Source organism: Apium graveolens, chromosome 3 (assembly GCF_009905375.1).
Source record: "Apium graveolens cultivar Ventura chromosome 3, ASM990537v1, whole genome shotgun sequence".
Taxonomy (NCBI): domain Eukaryota; kingdom Viridiplantae; phylum Streptophyta; class Magnoliopsida; order Apiales; family Apiaceae; genus Apium; species Apium graveolens.
Window position 1 is genome coordinate 13,637,442 of NC_133649.1, and position 9,562 is coordinate 13,647,003.

Genomic DNA, 9,562 nt, shown 5'->3' on the forward strand with positions numbered 1-9,562 from the left:
CTGTGTGAAAATATCAGATTAAATTTTTTTTGAGTGGCAGTCTCCTGTACAGGCAAAAGGAGAGGTAGCTTTGCGACAAGAATCTTATAAGTTTTTCTTTACTTATAAAGTTTCTTCTGTGAGAATAATATTACTCTTAAAAGTAATACATTGTGTGAGAAGTGGTGAGATCACTTGAAAAAAATAGAGAGATTTAGGTGTTATCTTGTCTCTGTTTCAGGATCTTATCAGCCACATGCATCTCTTGCAAAGAATCTGGATAAAGGCAAGGCAATTCTGCCTGGCTCTACAAATTCTTCTGATGTCTTGTCTGATTCTGATAATGACAGTGATGAAGATGATTCTCATTTAGCTCAGCTTAAGTCTGCAATTGATGCATCTAAGAAGTCCAATGTTGGTTCTTCTTCGTACTTTAATGAAAATCCCTCTTATTACAATGCTGATGCTGAACACTTTAGACAGACAGAGTGGCATTATAAATGGAGACTTGCAAATTCTTCTATCTCATCTACGGTTGGCCTGCAACATATTCATCGTGCTTAAGATGAAATTCAAACTCCTTATCTGAAGTTGCATGTTAAGGCCCCAATTATTTATGTTAAAGGAATTCACTCTAATCTTGATGAAATGAAGAAGTCTCATGCTGCTGTCAAGGAGAAAATTGATGGATTTTTACTTCATACACTAAACTCAGTTGAAATTAAAAGTGTGAAAAATACCATCATAGATGTTAAATCTCACGAAAATATGGCCTCTAGACTTTCCTCCTTAGAAGATAAGGTTTCTTCTATAGGTGACAAACTGGATGCTCTGTTTTCTCTTCTTTCAAATACTACCAAAAAGGGGGAGAAGATAATTGCTATAAAATGTATACCAGATTATATCCAGACAAAAGATAAAGATATTGATGATGATGGTGATAAGAATAATCCAGTTACAGATGTTCAAATTGCTTCTACTGCTCAACAAACTCAACATTCCAAGAAGAATGATCCTTCAGGACAAAGGAAGTCTACTGGTGCTTATAAAGTCAAGCACAGGACTACTGATGGTGCTACTGAGGATGATGATGTTACAATATCTAACTTAGAAGATGCTAAAGGGTTGTTCTTTCATTATAGGCATAAAGAAACAGGTGAAGAGAATGTCTTGTACTACAAAGACAAGAGGTTTGAGCAAAAGTATGCTAGGAGTGCTCTTGGGTATATAACTGAAGAATTTCCTGATCTAACACCTGAAGAAGCGGTTATGCAACAAAAGGAACATTTGGCGCAAATTGAAGCTGAAGCTAACACTTCTAAGGGAAGAGGAAAAAGAGGTTGAAAGGCATATGTCATAGCCTACTCATTTATTCGAGTATTTAACTCAACTCAAATAAGAATGTAATAAGTAAATAGTGGATCAAGCATCAGAGAGATCTCACAAAGTAACATCTGTCAAAGAATAAAGAAACATTGTTCATCTGCAGACTTGAAGATTCACTGGAAGAAGTTCAAGAATTTGATCATGCCTCAGTGATATAAATCAAGATCGTGGATTTAATCAAGTGACAGAGATCTCGTCAAGGTATCATTTATTACAAGGATTCAATCAGAACAACAAAGTCAAGACATGAAGAAACGTCACGAAAGTTAGTCACTCATGAACCAGACAGTACATCGAGTGTCAGCATTGAAGTGACGGAATTGATTCATAAGTCTCAGAGACTTTCAGAAGATTGTCAGAAGAATGGATGCTGCTCAGGGATAGTATTAATTCACTATTAATTAATTAAGTCATATAATTTAATTAAGAGAATAAATTAAATCTGCAAGGATTAATTTATTGATTAATTGAATTAAATTGATTAATTAATTTAGAATTAATAATGAGGATTTTCAGAATGTTAATTGATTAAAATCTGTGATAATTCTAAAAAGACAACTGATTGTACTAGTATGACAATCGGTATGACAATTGATAGTCATACCGAATGTCTTGCTAATTCAGTTGATTGTATTGATAGAATTTTCAATTAGATTAAAATCAATTATGTATTCAGAAAAACAATTTCAATTGTACTACTATGACAATCGGTATGACAATCAATAGTCATACCGAAAGTCTTGCTAGTTCATTTTAATTGTCTTCCTAGCTCTAATAGATTGTCTCACCGAAAGTCTTTCAAGCTCAAATAGATTGTCACACCAGTTCAACAACTTCGGCTGTGATTGATTAAAAGAAAGCAGAAGACAATATCAACAGACTACTCAGCAAAAACAGAGCAGCACATACAGAACAAGAAAACACAGCAGAAAACAAAAGAAAATATTTCATCATTCATCTGCTTATTCAAGATCAAATATTCTAGTTTGTTAATGTTAAATCCAAACCACTAGAATTACTTATCTTGTTCTTGTATATCAATCTAGCGGATTAAAATCCCTAGAACTTAATCTCAAATCGCTTTTAGCATTTGATCTTTTAATTACAAAAATAGAAAAAGTTCATGTCGAATTTATTCTAAATTTGTAATAATTGATTTGAGATTAATCCCTTGTAATCGATACCGTAGTTGTAACACCTTTCAAGTTTAATAAAAGTTTTATTTAACTTGAATTTTGTTTCACAATTTTATTCCGCATTTTATTCGAAGAAACGGTATTGTTTGCATTCAACCCCCCCCTTCTACAAACAAATTGGGACCTAACAATTGGTATCAGAGCCTTCTGATTAACGTACAAATCAAGATCCTAGACTTTTGTGTTTCTTTCACTTCTTGAATTTTTATTCACTCAAAAAATTCATAATGACTACACAAAAAGTTGGAACCGTTAAAATTCCACTTTTCGATAAAGAAAATTATGTGATGTGGAAGAAGAAGATGCTACTGTTTTTACAGGTTGCTAATCCCAAATATTTGCAAGTGTTGAAGAAGGGTCCAAAAATTCCTATGGTTATTGAACCAGAGGTAATAGAGAATGATGTGGTGATCACCAAAGCGAGAACTTATGTGAAGGATCCTGAGGACTTCTCTCCTGCTGAAATAGAAGAAGCTTCCCTGGATGCTAGCCTTCAATTAATCTTAGTAGATTCCCTTAATCCCCTAATGAACAGACATGTGATGAATTGTAAAGATTCTAAACATATCTGGGAAACTATTGAGATTATTAATGAAGGCACAGAGGAAGTTAGGGAGAACAAACTAGAAATCCTAACCTCTGAGTATGAATACTTTAAATCCAATCCAGGAGAAGGAATCACTGAAGTGTTTGAGAGGTACAATGCATTGATCAACAACCTGAACATTAATGGTAAATACTATTCCATCAAGGAGGTCAATAAAAAGTTCCTTTTAACACTGCCAACTCATCTCGAACATAGAATCACTGCCATAAGAGAAGCAAGAGATCTGAGTGAGATTTCTTTGGAAAGGCTATATGGTGTGTTAAAGACTTATGAGTTGGAGCAGATTCAGCAGAAGGAAGTTTACGGGAAAGGAAGAGTGGTCAACACGTCTACTGCTCTGGTAGCTGATGAACAACAACAACAACCACTATATCAACAACAATCTCAACAGTCAGATAGAATGGTACAGTCTTCCAAGGTTGAAGATAATGTGATAGTAGCAGAATTTGATTCTCCTACTACAAATCAATCAGGAGATGATTATTATTCCTTGGAAGAACTGGAGCAATTGGAGGATGAGTCAATGGCCCTGATTGTCAAGAGATTCTCAAATGTCAGATTCAAAAGGAATCCCAAGTTCAAGTACAAGTCCAACTACAACAGATTCCAGAAAGATGGATCTTCATCCTCTAACACCAGCAGTGGTGGGTATAAAACAGGGATGGTTGATCGAAGCACCATTCGATGCTTCAACTGTAATGAGTTGGGACACTTTGCCACAGAATGCAGGAAGCCAAAACAAGCAAGGAAGAACTCTTACGATTCTAATCAGAAGAGTAAATCTGAAAGGGCGTACCTGGCAAAGGGAAGAAGCTGGGATGATACTGACAGTGAAGATGAAGAAGTTGGGAATCTTGCTCTCATGGCTAGTGATGCAAGCACCTCATCGTCAAGAAAAGAGGTAAAACTTTCTGATGCTGAAATGGTTTATCATCTAAGAGGTAACTTAGATTGTGCTCGTCGTGATAATGAATTGTTAAATCAACAAATCAAAGACCTTGAGAAAGAGGTCAATGAATTAAGACTTGTGCACATTAATCAAGATAAACTTAAAGACCAAGTATCTTTTCTAGAGAATAGAGTTGACTGTTATAGACAACTCGAAACTATTCTCAAAGACAAGATCACCGGTCTTGAGGCTAAGGTTAAAGCTTACTTTAATTCTTGTTCGAAGTCCAAAGAGTTTTACAATAAGCAAGCTGTTAATCAAACACATGGAATAGGTTATGATTACAATGCTGCTATTGGAAAATTAGGCATAAACTCCCCTCCTCATGTATGTGCTAAAGGCAGGGAAGTACCACATGTGCTTAAGGGTGTTGATGAACCCCTCTATAAGGAATCAATTGCTGAACCATTTGATGAGACCTCTTTTATTATTCAAGAAGAAATCCGTGCTGAAGATAATGCTAATGGGAAAGCTGTCTCCAAGTCAAGTGTGTCAAAAGTTCCAGTCAAGGTTGTGAAAGCAACTGAGACTAACTCAGACACACATGAGTTGGATAGCACAAATGCCATGTCTACCATGCATAAGTTGCCTATTGTTAATCCTTCTCATAAAGCATGTGGTGTTCCTGATTGTATGTCTTGTGCTTTTAATCTGTTGTTTGCTTATTTTAATGGTAAGCATGCTTCTAATGATAAGACTACTCCTCGTCAGCATGTGAATAATAGAAAGCATGATAGGTCTAAGACTGCTAGTCCTCCTAAAGCTAGAAAGGAGACATTTGTGCCTAAGCCTAAACATAAATCTGATAAGGCTGTTTTAAAGGTCAAATGTTCAGTCATTGAGAATGTTGAGAATAGTGAAATTAAGAATGTTGTTTTGCCTGATAAAGGCCAATTTTACAAGTATGCCGGACCCAGCCAAGCTTGGGTTCCGAAGAAGTTCTAATCCATTTGTATTGCAGGGCATTAAACAGGTACAACCGGTAGTGTGGATTCTTGACAGTGGATCGTCAAGACATATGACCGGAGATAGAGCCCTGCTATCAAATGTGGTTGAGAAAGCTGGCCCAGTGGTTACCTTTGGAGATAACAGCAAAGGTTTAACGGAGGGATATGGCTGTTTGCAAGCTGGAAATGTTATCATTGAAAATGTATATCTTGTGCAAGGACTTGAACACAATCTGCTTAGCATTAGTCAGTTCTGTGACAACGGCTACAATGTTTTATTCGACAAGCTGAAGTGTCAGATTCTGCACAAGAAAAGTGAAAAACCCTCCTTAATGGGAATACGGAAAGGAAATCTGTTCGTAGCTGACATGAACTCTGGAAGCAATCTTGAAGTCAATTGTTTCTATGCAAAAGCATCGTCAAATGAGAGTTGGCTATGGCACAAGAGACTTTCCCATCTCAATTTCAAGACAATGAATTCTCTTGTCAAAAGAGAATTGGTAAGAGGTCTGCCTCAGCTGGAATTCTCTCCAGAAGGACTATGTGAGGCTTGCCAGAAAGGAAAGTCAAAGAAAGCAAGTCACAAAGGCACTGACACATCTTCCATAACTGGTGTTCTGCAATTATTGCACATGGATTTATTTGGTCCAGTTAATATCCTTTCTATGTCAAAGAAGTGTTACTGTCTTGTGATAGTTGATGACTATTCCAAGTATACGTGGGTTTTATTTCTTCACTCTAAGGATGAAACACCACAAGTTGTGATTGATCATATCAAGATGATTGAGTTAGATTCTAACGTCCCTGTTAGAGCAATAAGGTCAGATAATGGAACAGAATTCAAGAATGCACTTCTAAATGGATTCTGTACAGACAAAGGGATTACCAGACAATTTTCAGCTCCTAGAACCCCTCAGCAAAATGGAGTGGTAGAAAGGAAGAATCGTACATTGATTGAAGCTGCAAGAACGATGTTAAATGAATCAGGTCTTCCAATGTACTTTTGGGCTGAAGCTGTCAATACTGCATGTTATACTCAGAATCAAACTCTAATCAACAAAGACTTCATGAAAACTCCTTATGAGATTTTGAATGAACAGAAACCTTCTATCAAATACTTTCATGTATTTGGTGCCAGATGCTTCGTGCTCAAGGATGGAGATGATCATCGTGGTAAGTTCGAGGCAAAGGCATATGAGGGTATTTTTGTTGGATATGGAAGAAGATCATATAGAGTGTATATCATTGATCAACACAAAGTAACTGAAAGTGTCAATGTTACATTTGATGACACTAAACTCCCTAGTATCCAAACTGAAGATCCTTCTGAGAAACTGAAGTTTGATGATACGTCAGATTCAGAGCCAGAACATGGTCAAGAACCTGAGGTTGTTGCTGTTGAAGAACCTGTTAATCCTGATAATACTCAAGGTAATAGTGATGGAAACTCTGGAAACAATGGAGATACCACTGCTACTGACGGAGAATCTTCAAGTCAACATGGCAATAACTCAGGGGGAGATGCTGAAGGATCATCTAGTAGGACACAACATCACAATGAATTTCAAGGCGAATCATCAAGATCAAATCTTCCAAGACAGACTGTCTGGAATAAAGCTCACCCTTTTGAGTTGATTATTGGTGATCCAGATGTTGGAGTCAGAACTAGACGTGCTACTCAAAATGAGTGTCTGTTCTCAGGATTTCTTTCTGAGATGGAACCTAAGAAAATTGAAGAAGCACTAACTGATCCAGATTGGGTGATTGCTATGCAAGATGAACTCAATCAGTTTGAAAGTCAACAAGTCTGGAAACTGGTACCTAGGCCTGTACACAAGAAAGCTGTTGGTACAAGGTGGGTATTCAGGAATAAACTAGATGAAGATGGTGTGGTTACAAGAAACAAGGCAAGACTGGTAGCTAAAGGGTATTCTCAAGCTGAAGGTATTGATTATGATGAAACCTATGCTCCAGTGGCTAGACTTGAGGCCATCAGGATATTTCTGGCATTCGCAGCATTTTCAAACTTTAAAGTTTATCAAATGGATGTCAAGAGCGCCTTTCTGAATGGAAAGCTGGATGAAGAGGTATATGTAGAGCAACCTCCTGGTTTTGAAGATCCAGATCATATGGATTTTGTCTTCTTTCTTTTCAAGGCTATCTATGGGCTAAAACAGTCACCAAGAAAATGGTATGACACTCTCTCTGAATTTCTTATTGAAAATAGCTTTATTAGAGGTGTCATAGACAAAACTCTCTTTTCTAAAAAACATAAGAATGATACTATATTAGTCCAAGTCTATGTGGATGATATAATATTTGGGTCTACTAATGATAATCTCTGTAAGAGATTTGCTAAGTTAATGCACAGCAAGTTTGAAATGAGCATGATGGGAGAGCTGAAGTTCTTTCTTGGATTACAAGTAAATCAAAGGTTAGACGGAACATTTATTTGTCAATCCAAGTATCTCAAGGAACTCCTCAAAAAATACAATCTGGAGGATTCTGCATCAGCAAGGACTCCATCAACTACAGCTGTCAAGCTTGGACCATGTGAAAACTCCATTAAGGTAGATGTCACAAGCTACAGAGGTATGATTGGCTCGTTACTCTATCTTACTGCAAGTAGACCAGATATTATGTATGCTACATGTTTATGTGCAAGGTTCCAAGCGGATCCTAGAGATATTCATCTCGTTGCTGTTAAACGAATCTTAAGATATCTTAAGGGAACACCAAATCTAGGTATTTGGTACCCTAAAGAATCTGGTTTTAACCTTGTCGGATATACATATTCAGATTATGCAGGAAGTGTTGTTGATAGGAAAAGCACCTCAGGAAGTTGTCAATTCTTAGGAAGCAGGCTAGTCTCATGGTACAGCAAGAAACAGCAAACAGTTTCCAACTCAACGGCCGAGGCTGAATATATTGCTGCTGGAAGCTGCTGTGCTCAGATCTTGTGGATTAGGAACCAACTACGAGACTATGGCTCTGTATTGAACAAGATTCCTATTTTATGTGACAACACAAGTGCAATAGCCATCACCAACAACCCTGTGCAGCACTCGAGGACAAAGCACATTGACATCAGGTATCATTTTATTAGAGAGCACGTCATGAATGGTACTGTTGAACTATTTTTTGTTCCAACAGAAGAACAAATAGCAGATATTTTCACTAAACCACTTGACGAATCCACATTTACCAGATTAGTTGGTAAATTGGGCATGTTAAATAGTTTTTGTGATTAATTTAATTAATATCTGGAATCTGTTCTTGAATGAATTTACAAATGAATTTTTCATAAATGAAAAATTCATTTGCAAATTTATTTTATCATTTTATCATATTTCTTGCTTATTTCTATGTAATATATATTATCTTATCTATGTTATTTACTCTACTTGTTAATTTAAAATATCTCAGAATATTTTATTTCCTCTAAAGATATTTTTCTATGAATTTTATTTGCTAAAATTCAACAGAAATCTATTTTTAGAATAAAAATAATTAATTCTGAAATATTGTCTTTGTCTCTGTGAAAATTTTAAGTGTTTATTTCAGTTGTACTATTATGAAATATAGCTTCAGTACATTAATAATTGTCTGTACATATTCATTTTGTTTTTCTACTGCAAAGACAATCGGCAAGACAATTAAAATTGTCTTGCTGAAAATCATTTCAGTAAACATGAAAATATAAATCTGTTAATGCTTATTTTATCTTATTCTAGAAAGACAATCGGCAAGACAATTGAAATTGTCTTGCTGAAAGTCATTTTAGTAATAATGATTGCTTATTTTAAAATCAGATTAATTTTATAACTGGCAAGACAATCGGTATGACTATTGATTGTCATGCCAGTAATAAAATTAATATCAGAATTATATTGTTTTATTTTGTACTGGTATGACAATCGGTATGACTATCAGATTGTCATACCAGTTATAATTTTAATACTCATTCTGTTATTTATTTTCCTTCTTTTTGCCTGGTATGACAATCGGTATGACAATCCTGGATTGTCATACCAGCTGTTATATAAAGGCTGTTGCTGTGTTGTTTTTCACCAATTCAACTTAGCAGTTCATTTTCAAAAAATTTCTAACAGTTTTCACTCTCATTTTCTCTCTTCTCTCTCCTCGAACAAACAAAAAAAACAGTCACCATATTTCCTTGCTCGAGTTTTTACTCAGCACACTTAATCATCACTTTAGTGATATATACATATAAGTATATACATAAAGAAGTGCTGTTGAATTTTCTTAAAAATAAAAGTTATTATAAAAAACGCAAAAATCAAATTAAAATCAGTTTGCCCCTTCAAATTCCATTTTAATTTTAATTTCTTATTTGTGTCTTTTGGTGTGTCAAAACTGTGTTAGTGATTTAAGAATTTTAACGAGATACATTTCTGTCTAAATTTTTCGATTATAATTAATTTAATTCGAATTATTAAATTAATTTAATTAATTCGAATTTTCTTAATATTATTCT